Here is a 15,347-nt window from a genome sequence, read left to right on the forward strand (position 1 = left end):
TGTGGCATGTAATGCCTCAAAGTTTGTTACCATCCCGCTTTTGATGCCTTCTTCGATTCTTTCCCCAAGTTTGATGATATTAGAGAATTTAGGGTTTTCAATAACCATTAATCTTTCATAGTATTGCGGATCTTGTGCTCTAACGAAGAATTTGCTCATCTGTTCCTCGTCCAAAGATGGACTGACTTTGGCTGCTTCTGACCTCTAACGAGTAGCATACTCGCGGAAAGTCTCGGAGGGCTTCTTCTTGAGGTTCTGAATGTAGAAAAAATCTGGTGCATTTTCTGTGTTGAACCTGAATCTGTCTATGAAATCTGATGCCATACTCACCCAGTTGGACCATTTCTTAGGATCCTGGCTGATGTACCAGGACAAAGCGTCTCTCGTAAGACTCCTCATGAAAAGCTTCATCCAGATCTTTTCATCCTTTCCGACCCCGACAAGCTTGTCACAATAGGTCCTCAGATGAACCCTGGGATCACCTGTACCGTCAAACATCTCGAACTTGGGAGGTTTGTACCCCTCTGACAGCTCTACATCTGGTTGTATGCATAGGTCTTCATAGTTCAAACCTTCTATTCCTTTGCCACCTTCGACACCCTGAACCCGACTTGTTAATTTCTTGAGTTCTTCGGTCATATTCTTGATGACCAGGTCCTTCTCAGCGGATTCTGGTGTATAGGAAGTTGGTTGAGCAGAGTGAGGTACGATTTCCACATATATAGGGTTATTTTAGTGAGTGCTAGGGATTGGGTGTAGTGATGGTCATTGGTTGAGTTTTGAGGATCGAGAACGAGTTGTGGTGTGTTCTGGGGAGTGTAATAAGTGGCGGTTGGTGGGTACTGAATTGGTTAATGGTGGTGTTATGGCGGAGTTGGTATCGGTAGGGGATTGAGATTTTGAGGTGGGTTTGCATATTGATGTGGTGCATGAGGGTTTTGTGGATGTTGGTTCAGTGTATTTTGGTGATATGTTGGGTTCTTTGTGTTTTGTTGGTTAATGCCGGGGACATTCAAAGTGAGGGATAGTTTTGCCAAGTTGTGGACCTGCTCAAGCTCTCCCTATAGCTCCAGTATCTTTTGTTCCAATCTCAAAACTAAATCATTGGTGCCGGAGTACTCCGACCATCTGAAGTTTCTGCATTTTCCACATTCTCTTTTCGAGTACCACTTATATCGTCCATTTTAGCTTTCCCTTTGCTCTTTGTATTACTTGGAGGAAGAGGAGGTGGAGGGCCTCTAGATCTGGTGTGATACGCTGATGATGCCAGTATGAGCGAACCAACCTTAGGGGATGGGAATAAAAAATAAAGAAAAACAAAAAGGTAAACAAGTCAGTAAAGATTTTGAAATGTTTGCAGTATTTAAACACATATTGCGTGAATGTAAATTCGCATCCTACTTTGGGAACCTCGTTGTGCCCGGGGTAGGCCTAGCGACAAATAAATTTGGAGAAATTCAGTGCCAATAAGTGCCTCATTTCATTAATGTAAAAGTAAACGACCCAAAACGATATTAGATAAGATAATGTTGCTAGTGTCACTTGGCCTTATTACATTAAAAAGGAAAGCAAGTAAATCTAATCTACTTGGTCCCAGAAGGACCCTCTCCAGACCGGATGCTGTTGTCGATCAACTCTCCCAGCTCGCGCAGGTTCAACAGTAGGAATGCTCTTGCCAAAAGCTCTCCTTCATTTCCTTTAGCGTTCTGACAGTCGGTGACCCTCTTCCTTATCTTCCCTTCCAATTCCATTAAACTGTACTCCAGATATTTCCAGCCTCTCACTGGATTTAATAGCTCTTTCTTTCCACCCGTTTATCATTTCCATATCGACCTTATGCTGCGCCACATGCTCAGCCTCAGACTCTCGAACTCTTTTCCGTAGCTTATTGTACTTCTCCTCTGCTTCGGCAAACTCATCTATGACCCTGTTTCCTGGACCAACCCTTGGCTCAAAGACTCCTGATAGATTATCATCCAACCATGAGGGGTAAAAGTATGAATGGCCCGCATGGTATCTGTCCAGTTCGATAGTATCCTTTTCCATAATAATCTTCAAAGTCCACATATGTTGTGCTTCGTTCTTATATGGGATGGCGTCACCCTAGAAATCAGCTATGAAGTGACTCATCTTGGCGACCCGTGGTACGACCTGTCTCATAACCCTGAGGGGAGCGTAAGAGTATATCCCCTTAATCCGATCAACACCAAATGTGGGACGTCTCTGGATCTGACGATGAACTCGTCAGTGAGGAACCACTCGAGCATCCACTGAACTTGGTCTTCAGTCAGCTTGTTGAAAAACTGTACCCACCCTACAACATCCTTAGGTTGATCGAACATGTCTGGAATGTAAGTCATCCTTTTAGGGTGATGGAAGGCTATGTGATTATTCCACGGCCTTCGTGGAAACTCTTGGCGGTATTGGCCCCTTTGGAGATGTTCTAAAAGCCAGACTTGTAATAGCAAGTTGCAACCCTCGAAGAATCTGAATCCCTTCTAACATCGTTCCAAAGCCCTGTATATATCTGCAATGATCATAGGGACAATAGTATATGTCTGCCCCTCGATCCCGTCCATCAGAGTTTTGGCCACCATGGCCAGCCTAGTATAGATTATATCCCCTTGAATTGGGAATACTAGCAAGCCCAAGAAGCACACAATAAACACGAAGACCCTTCGATGAACCCAACCCAAAGAGGTGATTAAGAACTCATCATCAAAAATACGGTAAGAGCTATTGTGACCGTATCTTTCATAAAGGAAATCAAAAGGTATGTAGGAGTTTTTCAGGCACTCCAAATCATCATTTTTCTTCAACCCCATCATCTTAAGGAACCCTCTAGTGGTGTGATTTTCAGGTTCTAGTAGACCGGGCTATCCCAAGGCAACCCAGCAAATCCCCCTATTTCTTCTAGAAGGGGAGTCATTTCTATGTCTCCAAAACGGAACACAACTCTTTCCTTATCCCAAAACAGAGTGGCAGCCTCGATTAGCATCTTGTTCGGTTGAAGATCCAATAGTGATGGAAAATTCCCTAAGACTCTCTTACATGATTTTGGTCACTTGAGGGAAGATATCTCCACCAATCTATCAAAAGTGTAGGAATACCACCGACCATACCGAATCTGGGAACTTCATGCCTCATTTTCTGCAAAACAAGAGAGAGTTAGGACCTTTCCCCCTCCAGGTTCGTCTATTTATACAGTAATGATTAGCATATTGGAACTTATTTCTCCAAATTAATGCACACAATCGTGGTTATGTCCATTGGGATTGTGGAAAAACCGATGAACTTTTGGTCGAGGCTTGTCTTAAAGGGTTATTATGCGGATAACATATTAACCTGGCTAGGTTTGACCATGATGCATGTACAATTAATCAGAGTAAGGCTGCTATAGAGGTCTAGACTAGGACCCTCAAGCGGACAACTTGAGGGGAAAAGGAACGGAACCGTCGAACGCACCGCTGATCGACTAGTTTTACCGCAAATACGCCTTTTCGAATTTAAAGGGTGATATATAGGAAGATCACAAACACTCATCAAGCGTTGCTATGGGATTGATTACGCACGAGTGGAATATGATGTTGAGCATGATTTATGCAACAATAAATAGCACGTTGTCAAGTATTTGCACGTAAGAAAAATAATAAATGCAGTATTTAAATAATTGAAAGACAGTTACGGAAAAAGAAAACAAAGAGACAAGTCAGTTTCAGAAAAATAAAGAAATCATAAATGCTTGAAGGCGATTAAAATCAAATAAGGGGAAAGGGTACATGGGATAAAGCATGCTTGGACTAATTCATAAAAATAAGTTCGTTATGGCAAGAGCCTATAATATCCCTAGCAGAGTCGCCATGCTGTCGCGCCCCCTTTTTCCTCCTTGCAGAGAAGTCCGGGTTTCGACATTTATGGGGGAACAACTCGCTTCCATTGGGAATTGGGTATTTGAAGAGTCGCCACCTAACGGATTACGGTGTGTTAGGGTACCTAGAGCTATTAACTCATGTAACTAGTTTGCATTACCAGAGATTAGGGTAAGGGCACGAAATAACCTTGAGGGGAATGTGTTAGGCACCCCTCGCGGTCCACAATGGTTGGTCCCGGCCGAACTTAAACTATATGAATTAGTCAATTAACAAGTAAGCAAGTATTTGCAAATAAAGTAGCTTTTCTCCATCTAAATACATATATGATCAAGGAAGTTCAGATAATGAAGGTAAAGAGGTTTGGACAGCTTACACATGTATAGGTAAAGAAAAGGAAGTTTAGAGAATTTAAACACGTATAGGAATTGGGAAAGGGAAGTCCTAAGTTGATTGGCCTACAGGATCATACCCATGCCATGCCCAGTAATCACTCCTCAATAAGGGGCTACACGTGACATTAGCGCGCGGGTCATCATATCCTTTTACTATCCATTACCCTCCCCTTAGTGGTTATGAGCGAGTTTAATTAACGACCTCTAAGCGTGCTGCTACCCTTCCCTTCCTTATGGTCCTGGAGGAATTTAGGACCTCTAAATCTGGATAGTTCTAGACAACCTAAGGTTTTTAAAGGTGAAAATCTAGGCGACAAGCAAATAACATGTAGGATAAGCAAAGAGGGACAAATAGTTAGAGGGATCATATTTACCTCCGCATGTATCTAGGCAAACAAACAACACGTCTAAACACAAATTTTGAAGAAGTTCAGAAATCCTAAGAACATGGCATCTAGATGAATGTTACAGATTCAGGATATGCATAAACAAAGTGGTGGAATCCTAACCAATTTGCCTAATGTTTTTTTATAGCCTGTTAAGCTTAGGTAGTTTTACACAATCAAACGCAGTTTCCAATTTATATACATATAGAGACTGATTACTTAAGGCTTGCCTAGGCGTGGGACTATAAGCAATCATAATTACCGGAACTGTTTGAATAGTTGAAAATTGTTTAACCTATGAGCATGCTGATCTAGGCGATATAGGTTATAATAGGTATTTTATATCAACTCGTATTTAGAGACATGATGCCTATGTGTGAGGCTGTTTAGACCTTTTCATAGCCAGTTACTTATTTTAATCGAAATAGACATGTCAAACGAAATGCAAATAGGGTTCCTAAAGAAATGGTATCTTATGCATACAGAAATGCCAGCTTTATTAAGACAGGGTTGTTAGCCTAGGAGCAGCATCTCTAGGTGACAAGACTCGTGCAAAATTAAAGCATGGAATAGTGATATATGGCATGTAGTATGCTGAAGCCATAAACGTGAAGGTCCTAAAATCAGGTTATCTAATGCACAAGATCATCATGGTTTAAATGCAAATGAATAAACCGTCCTAGAACACGGATTCTAATACAAATTTGCAGAACATAAAGCCTATAGCATGTTTTCTACACCGTTTTACCCACAGTACCATGCAGCTACCCTCCCATTTCACTAGTCACCCTGATATCTGTTTATATTTATTTATTACAGGCCAATGATTGAATAAAAATTACATCTACAAATTAAGCTAAAGGGAGCCTGAAGTAGGCCCAAAGCAAATCCTGGTGTTCCAGGCCTTCAGCAGTCTCAAATGCCAAAGATTTCATAGCCAAGTATGTCCAGGTGTGTCAGAATTTCCTAAGGACCTCAAGGATCCCGGGCAGTGCTCACACCCCGACTTTCTCAAAAAAGGATTGATTATGGTGCAGTGTGGAAGAGCCAGACCTGATATGCCAGAGTTCAGAGAGATCTCAAGGAACTCTAAGCAGTACACATGCCAGAGGGGCAGGACTTAATAACCTAAGAATAAGTGAGAGTGCTTGATATAATTTGACAAAGGGTTTTGGTAAAAGTATAGGGAGGACTCTTAGGGGTGAAAAGATTTTCTGGAAAAAAAAACCAGTACTAGTTTAGTAGTAAAACAACTTGAGAAAAGTATGAAAACACTTTGAAATCAACACACAAATCACAGAACAACCATATTCAGAAACACTTAGCAAGCAGGTTTCAAACAAGGAAAGAGAGGTTGGGGATACATAGAATACACCTTAGTGTATAGTGGAACACAAAAGCAAACAGATGCATAGAATTACTAAGTTAGTTACAAGGGTAGATGATTGAGACATGGAGCAAAGATGTTGAGAACACATAGACCTCAAACACACAACTAGAGTTGCCTTGAGAGACTAGATGACTTAGCAAAGCAGAGTAGGAAAGGAATTAAATGAACAGACTAGGCAAAACACCACCAAGCATTCATAATGTAGACATGCCTACCACACACTGAGCAAAACAAGATTTAGACACGCTAGACAAACAATAGACAAACAAGTATAGTTGAGACATACTACCCACATATTGAACAGGGCAATATTAGGCATGCTAGATAAACAGTAGACATGCAAGTAAAGTTGAGTCATGCTAATCACATATTGAACAAGACAATATTAGGCATGCTGGATAGACAACAGACAGGAGCAGAAAATTAACTCATGACTGATGAACTAAGGCAGTAACGAAACACATAGTGTTTAGATTCTAAAATTTAATCAGAGGCATACCAGTTAGGGAAAGAGAACACAAGAGGTAAGACAGGTGTTGTGCAATTTCTAGCCTTGGCTTGCGGCTGGCAAGGCTAATGAAGATCACAAGTAGCAGGAACAACAGAGAGAGTTTTTTAGAGTGTAAGAATAATGGTGAACTAATGTTTGTTTTCGAACTGAGAGTAGAGGAGAGTATATATAGCAGTTTAGGAGCGGAGCAGAGTAAGGTAAAGAAATCAAAACTCAGCAATTAGGGAAATTACAAAATCAATCATATACGAAATCAGCGTAGTATTCCTTTAATTAAGGACAACTACTCAACGGTTAAAGGACAAGAGTCACTTAAGGAAAGAAAATCAAATCGGACCCAAGTAAAGGGGTAAACAGATAGGAGCTTAATTAAGGAAATAATCGTGAAGAATCAGTAACATTACAGGCAATAAGGTAAGAGGAATAATTAAAGTTGTAAACAAAGGAATAAATCAAGAATCAGCACATAAATTTTAACCAGGCAAATCAATAAATCGAAATCCAAATTCCACAAATAGACGAGTAAGCTAAATAAAAAATCATAAACACACATAAATTAGCCAATGGATCGACTCAAAAACCCCAGTAGAGATGAACTAAGGTAAAAGTCACAAAATACTGAATTGGACTAAAGGGGGAAATCAGGAGAGTCAAAGCATAGCACAAATAACGTAACAAGTAGCTCGGAAAGACTCAGAATCGAAGCAAAAACATAAGAAAATTAGGGCTTTAGCATAAACTAGTTAGGGTCGAAGCAAACTCTTCGAAATCAGTCAAAAACACATAAAAGTGGAAGATTAAATACTTAAAATTAGCAAAATGTTTTGAAGGAAGAGATTTTCAGGAAACCCTAGTTTAAGAAAATGGGAAGCCGTTCGAAAATCAAAAGATATTTGTAAAAACTCATGTAAAATAAGTTCAATCCATCTCAGATCTTGTACAGATCTGAGAAGTTCAAAGGACGAAATTAGGGTTTCGAGAAAAACAACATAGAGATGGAGAAGTAGGCTTAGAAATCCATAGGTTTAAGGCGAAATAGGAAGTTCTTACTCGAAATCGAACCAGAACAGCCTGAAACAGGCAAGAAAGGGCCATAGGTGTAAGCGGACTGACCCTGGTCCCTCGAGGACCTTAGAGATGGCGGTACCGGCATAGGAGAGGCCATTAGAGGCTTGGTGGTGGTGAGAAACCACCATGAACGGCAGTAGACGAGTGCTGATGAGGGTGAGTTAGGGTTAAGAGTTAGAGAGCATTTGAGAGACGAGGGAGTGAAAGGGTGGCGGAAAATGAGAGATAATGAGAGGTTTAGGGGGTCGTCTGGTTTAATAATGGCAGGGGAGTCCTGGACCATTGATCAAAATGATCAGCGGTAAGGATTGTCCAAGGGGTTTGGGTCGGGTGATACATATTGGGCCTAGGGGTTTTGGGCTGGTTTTTGGTTTAATATTAAGGGGGTTTTGGGCTGGTATAAAAAGGGTTGAAATTGGAATATAAGAGGCTATTTGTTAAATACCCCAAACAATCGATTAAAATAATTTATAAAATAATTACTAATTATAAAAAATGAATTTCATGCATGGAACTATTTTAAAAATAGTTATTTAGTATTTAAAAATGCAAATGACTAATTTCTGATAAAATAATATAAAAATGTACGCGTGGGCTATAACTGCAAAGTTATTGCAATTATAGCCAAAAGGTGCCAATTTGGCTATTTATAAAATAATTTGGACTTAATAGGACCGTAATAGTAATATTAAATCAAGACATTTTCTAAAATCATTTGTGATGCAATTTTACAATTATTTATATGAAGAAAATATTGAAATAAATTAATTTAAGGATGTCAAAATTATGGGAAAATACTCATTGATGCTAATGCATATTTTTAAAAGTATATATGCATTTCAAAATATTATGTGGAAAAATTGGGTATCAACATAAAGTCCATTCCTTGATCCGATGTAATGTTACCTGTAGCTTATCTAGGTACCTTTGCATTCGTTCTTCTCTGGCCTCGAATGTCCCATTAACTTGGTTCACCATTAGGAGGGAGTTGCACTTAGCTTCGATCACCTCCGCCCCCAAGCTTTTGGCTAGGTCGAGACCTACAATCATGGCCTCATATTCGGCCTCGTTGTTAGTCAATTTCATAGTTCTAATAGATTGTCCAACTACATTGCCTGTGGGTGGCTTCAATACGATGCCAAGTCCGGACCCTTTTGCATTTGAGGGTCCGTCCGTAAAGAGGGTCCATATTCCCGAAGATGTCCCCGAGTTTACCAACAACTCTATTTCGACCTCGGGTATTAGGGCCAGCGTAAAGTCAGCCACAAAATCTGCCAAAATTTGAGATTTAATGGTTGTTCGGGGTCGATATTCGATATCGTACTCGCTGATTTCTACGGACCATTTGGCCAAACGCCCTGAGGGCTCGGGTTTATGCATTATATTCCGCATTTGGGTAAATAGTTACAACACATATAGGATGACATTGGAAGTATGGTTTCAGCTTCCTAGAGGCACTTAGCAAGGCGAGTGCCGATTTCTCTAGGTGAGGGTATCTAGTTTCGGCATCACCTAGAATCTTGGTAACATAGTAAATTAGAAATTGCGTACCTTGCTCTTCCCGGACCAGGACTCCACTTACCGCTATCTCCGATACTGCCAAGTATAGGTATAGTTGTTCGTCTGTCTTCGGCATCTGAAGCAACGACAGACTTGATAGATACCATAAACTCGAGGAATTTACCCGATCCGACTCCAAATGCACACTTCTCCGGGTTCAGCTTTATATTGTACTCCTTTAATATGCTGAAGGTTTTCTGTGAGTGTTTTAAATAGTCCTCTGCTCGCAGGGAATTAAACAACATGTCGTCAATGTAAACTTCCATTAGTTTTCCTATTAGTTCCTTAAAACTATGGCTTACTAGGCGTTGATAAGTGGCACCAACATTTTTTAGTCCAAATAGCATCACGTTATAACAATATGTTCCGTATTTAGTGAGGAAGGAGGTTTTCTCCTGTCATCCGGGTTCATCTGTATTTAGTTGTACCCGGAATAGGCGTCGAGTAAATTGAGGATCTCATGGCCGGTCGTGCCATCGATCATGCGACCGATGTTGGTCAATGGGAAAGAGTCCGTGGGACACGCCTTATTTAAATCCTTATAATCTACACACATTCTTTAATTTGTTTATTTTTTTAGGGACTACATTTGCTAACCAATCCGGGTATTTAACCTCCCGAATGGACCCTATTTTGAGGAGTTTAGATACCTCGTCCTTGATGAAGGCATGTTTGACCTCGGTCTGGGGTCTCCTCTTCTGCTTGACCGGGTGGAATTTCGGGTCCAGGCTTAGCTTGTGAGTGGTTATCTCTGGTGGGATCCCAGTCATATCAAGATGGTACCAAGCGAAGCAATCTATGTTAGCTATAAAAAATTGAAAGAGCTTTTTCCTGAGCTCGGGACTTAACCCCGTGCCTAGGTATATATTTCGATCGGGTAGATACTCGATCAATATTATCTATTCCAGCTCCTGGACCGTTGATTTAGTGGTGACGGAATCATCGGGGGCTATAAAAGATCTGGGAACCCCGTAATCATCGTCCTCATCAGTCTCCTGTTTATCCAATTGGGTCATGGCCGGTGTTGGTAATTGCTATTTAGCATCTTTGTATCTGAACTTGATTGCTTTGATGTTGTCATTGTTTATATCAAAATCACTTCTTCGACTGCAAACATTTCCTTTGCGACTCGTTGCTTCCCGTAGATTGTTTTAATACCTCCCGGTGTTGGGAATTTTAACACTTGGTGAAGAGTCGGGGGCACTGCCCTCATGTTGGGGATCCATGGCCTCCCGTACAAGGCGTTGTACCTCATGTCTCCTTCGATCACATAAAACTTGGTCTCTTGGATGGTCCAGGTGGCATTCACTGGTAATGTTATCTCTCCCGTAATGGTTTTACATGCCATGTTGAATCCATTTAGAACTCGTACTGCAGACACAATTTGATCTTGTAGGCCTAGCTGTTCTACGACCCTCAATTGGATGATGTTGGGCGAGCTACCTGGATCAATTAACACACGCTTAACTCGAGATTTATTTATGAGTACAGATACCACCAGTGCATCATTGTGGGGATGCACGATCCCTTCTGCGTCCTCGTCGTTGAAAGACAGGGTTCCTTCTAGTATGTAACCTCGAGTCCATTTTTCCTTTGTGATGGATACTTTGGTTCGCTTTAACATCGGCCCTTGACAAACATCGACCCCACCGATGATCATGCTAATGACGTGTTGAGGTTCTTCTTGTTCGGTCTCTTTATTAGAATCCCTATTTCTGAAATGATTCTTGGCTCGATTGCTCAGGAATTCTCTAAGATGCCCGTTGTTGAATAATTGGGGCACCTCCTCCCTAAACTATGAACAATTCTCTGCTCTATGGCCGTGAGTGCCATGATATTTGTACATCTGGTTAGGATCCCTTTGGGCTGGGTCGGATTGTAGAGGTCGAGTCCATTTTGTGTCCTTGATGCATCTGATAGCTGATACGATGGCAGCAACATCAACATTAAAGTTATATTTTGATAACTAGGTGCTTTTTAGGCCCGATAGGCCTGTCAAAATCGTTCTTGCTCATGATTCCCCGGTTGCTCTGACCTCGACATTTCTCCTTTCATTTCGCATAAAATTCCTCCCAGACCCACTGCTTTTTCGATGTCCATTGTACGGCTGGTATTGATCCTAGTTTGACCTTAGTCCACAGTCGATATCTCTCTTGACTTTGTCGATGGGTCTAACGGGATAAACGGACCTGGAAGGAGCCCCAAGTTGATCATCTCCGACTATGATTTTCGATTGATATCAGTTATGCACATTAGCCAAAGTAACAGCCGGATACTCCATCAGATTCTACTTCAACTATTGTGAAGCCACTGAGCTTCAACCATTGAGTCCTTGGGTGAAATATTGAACGGCCCAATTATCAGCGACCGGTGGAAGATCCATCCTTTCTATTTGAAATCGGGATATGAACTCCCAGAGCATTTCATTATCCTTCTGTCTTACTTTGAAAAGGTCCGACTTCTTGGTTTCGAACTTGATATCCCCGGCGAAGCATAGCAATGAGTCAATAAAATTAGGAGGTAAGTTGTGATACCATAGCTTCCTTTGATAGGGTTTCTCCGAATTTCTTCAATAAGACAGACTCGATCTCATCATCCTCTAAGTCGTTTCTGTTGATGGTGCATGTGTAGGAAGTGACATGTTCGTTTGGGTTAGTCGTTCCGTTGTACTTAGGAATCTCGGGCACTCAGAACTTTTTAGGGATCGGCTTTGGAGCCGCACTCGGAGGGAAATGTTTTTGTAAGAACTTCTTGGAATCCAAGCCTTTCAGTATTGGCGGCGCTCCCGGGATCTAGTCGACCCTGAATTGTAGGTTTCCACTTTTTTGTCGTTTGCTTCGATTTTCTTCTCCCCTGATTCTATCCGTTTTTCAGCTCCTCGAGCATTTTTATGGTCGGGGTTGGTCCCCGACTCATTTTCGTTCGACCTCTCCGCGACTGGTTCTTCCCCGCGAGTGATTTCCCGGGATGGATCGAGTTCAATTCTGCTTGGTGCACAACATTGGTTCTGTAAGTGAGCTATCGCCGCCTGTTGAGCCTGTAATATTTCGAAGATCATCTGTAGATTGATCCCATCTCCCCCATTATTTCGAGTGTTCTGTGCTGTCGATCGGGCTCCACCATGGATGCTATTCTCGGGGTCGGTAGGCAAGTTTGTGTCAATAGCCACATGTGAGTTAGCATCCAACGGGTTCGCGACTGGAATTTCGATGGGATCAACGGGCAGTACCTCGTTATCGGGCGCTATGTTGTTATTTTCACCGTGGTGACCGGACTCATTGTCAACAGGTAGGGCTGCCAATTGTGAGTTTGACATTTTGAGCGTTAACCTAAAATTAGAGGCACTTCAAAGAACAAGTTTAAAGTAGTGTATGTTATGGAAAATTTTGTATCAAATAACCACTATTATCCTTAGCCCCACGGTGGACGCCAAACTGTTTACCCTCAAAATCGGATAATAATTGAATTTATAAGTGGTTTTAAGGATACATGGATTAGATTGACGCAAAGCGATATATTAAATTGCAATTTAAATAAAGTATGATAAAGTAAATTCAAACCACGCGAATTGAACAGTTACAGCCTTGGGAGGTGGGCTACCCTTGAACAAAGTGTACTTCGATCAGTGTCAAGACACAATTGAATAAGAACTTTAAAGAGAAAATAACAGTATATTGCTTCTGAATGCGTGTAATAATGTCCCTTTACAAGCAATCAGACCCCCTTTATATAGTAGGGGAGTCCTACTTTAGATACAATTCTATAAAAGGCAAAAATCTCCTGATTTGCTGATTTGCCGGTTCCTTATTGATACGTGCCGAGATTCCCGCCGTAATACCCGACCGGTCCCGGATACTTCGGCCTTCTCTTATTTTGGTCTTCTGTTGGTTATACTGGCAATGCTTCCTCGAACTCATTCGGGGTCAAGGTCCATTCAGGGATCATTGACTCGATGTTCTTGAGGACAGACATTCTGACCTTGTGTTCTGGTTTGATGGGACTCGGGGTCGATATTCAATTCCTTACATTCCGAGCCCGATCGGTCATGTAGTGGATAAGCCCAATTTTGACCGTATACACCCTGATTATGCTTCAACCAATACAGTTGAGTCTGATTCATCCCCCAAGCTTAAGACGGAGACAATAAAGAAGTTTCCTCATTTCTTATTGATTGTCTGATGATTTACTGGAACGTATCTTGGCTTGTTTCCTATTGTTAAATAAAAACCCGTTGTTATAGTGTCACTATTGTTAAATCGAAGCACGTTCCAGATTGATGTGGACGACCCTCAGTGGCGGACCCAGGATTTTATCCAAGCGGGTTCAATAAACATAATAACATTAGGTGAGGTAATAGTCAATAATGGGAATTATCGTGTAACAGAAAGTGAATTTTGAATATATATATATATATGTGTGTGTGTGTCAACTTTTAATCAGTTATAAGACTATAAATTTTCTTTTAAATTCTTATGTTTTACTCAAAAGATAAGTTAATACAATAACAATCTACTAATTTGAAACACTATAAATATAAATAAAGTAAGAATTAAAATTAACAGATAATTTACTTGAACAATAAATAAATAAAAACACAATTTAATAACTTGTAGGATATAAAGTGAATCTTTTATGTATGAGTTGAATTTTTAGGATATAAATTGAACCTTTTAGGATATGAGTTGAACTTTTAGGATATGAAGTGAAGCTTTTATGTATGAGTTGAATTTCATAGTAAATGATGATAGGCTATAATTGCATATTTTAGTCGCTTATTACACTCGAATTTACTGCACTTTAATTGAGTTTGCGCTTTAATCGCTAGTGTTTTGCACTAATTGTGTGTTTTATGCCTTGTAGGTGTGATTCTGAGCTATATAGATGTTATGGAATGAATTTAAGTGATTTGAAGCTTTGAAGTCTGAGTAAAAGCTCAAGGAATTAAGCCCGGATCGTGTTCGGAGGTCAAATTTAATAATTAAGTACGAACGAAGACTTGAGGAGGCATATTGCGCACTGTCTAGTAAAATAGACATAACTTTTTGCTCAGAACTCCATTTGGGCTCCACAACATATGGTTGGAAAGCTAACTCAAAGGGCTACAACTTTCATGTTTTACGTTTTTCTAAATTCCAAATGGAACAGGGTGAAAAACCGCGGTTTTGCCGTGACCGCGGCAGAACCGCGGTAGAAGATGGTCGCGGACAACTGAAGAATCAGAGGGCATGTTTGGCCGCGGTTCCACCGCGACCGCGGCAAAACCGCGGCAGGAAGCGAAAATTTCAGGGACTAAAGTGCAAAATATGGGATTTTAAGTCCTAAACCCTATATTAAACAAAGGAGGCCGGCCAAGAACAAGAGGGGGGCATATTTTGGACACAAATTAGACCTAAGGAGGCGGAGAGACACTACTTTAGGGTTAGACAACACCCTTGGAGGCAAGAACACATTGGGAGCAAGGCGGAGAATTCTTCTACGAGTTTTTTTCCTTCCTCTTCCTATTTTTCATTGTTGGTTATGACTTTTAGTATTGTAGTTTTACATACTATTATGAATAGCTAATTTGTTATCTAGAGTTTTGATAGAACCTTTTGTAGGATAAATTCTTGTTATGTTTTTATAATAATTGAGCCATAGCTTTTCTCTATTTGTTCAACTACGTTTATATTGTGGTTGGTTGAAGAGCTCTCAATTAGCTGTGCCTATTTAGTATGCATAACTCGGGAGAGAGTGCATATTTAGGTAATTGTTGAACAACACCACTCCCAGAGTATATGAGGGATCAATAACCGAGGGTTTAAAGGTGAGATTAGGGATAACGAAGCCTTGGGTGCGATCTGAAGTGAGCTGTATTAAAAGCCAGCTAGCGTAGCTCGGGAGAGTGCGTCTAGTAAATTATCGTAATTACTCGGGAGAGATTTACGGCAATAAGAGTGCTCATGATCGGTAGAGAATACTTAGGCAAAATTATAGAAGACATAGCGGGAAGGATTCCGACAATATGGGAAATCATAACTCTAGACCTCCTTAATCTTTTCTCTAACCCTCAGTATCGTTAGTTGTTAATTTACTATTTTAATTTGTTAGTTAAGTAGTTAAACACAAGAATCTTAATATCTATAAGTTAGGAATTGTTCAAGCTTGTTTTCTTGGTGATAGTGAACAGCT

Source organism: Nicotiana attenuata, chromosome 7, assembly GCF_001879085.1.
Source record: "Nicotiana attenuata strain UT chromosome 7, NIATTr2, whole genome shotgun sequence".
Lineage (NCBI taxonomy): Eukaryota > Viridiplantae > Streptophyta > Magnoliopsida > Solanales > Solanaceae > Nicotiana > Nicotiana attenuata.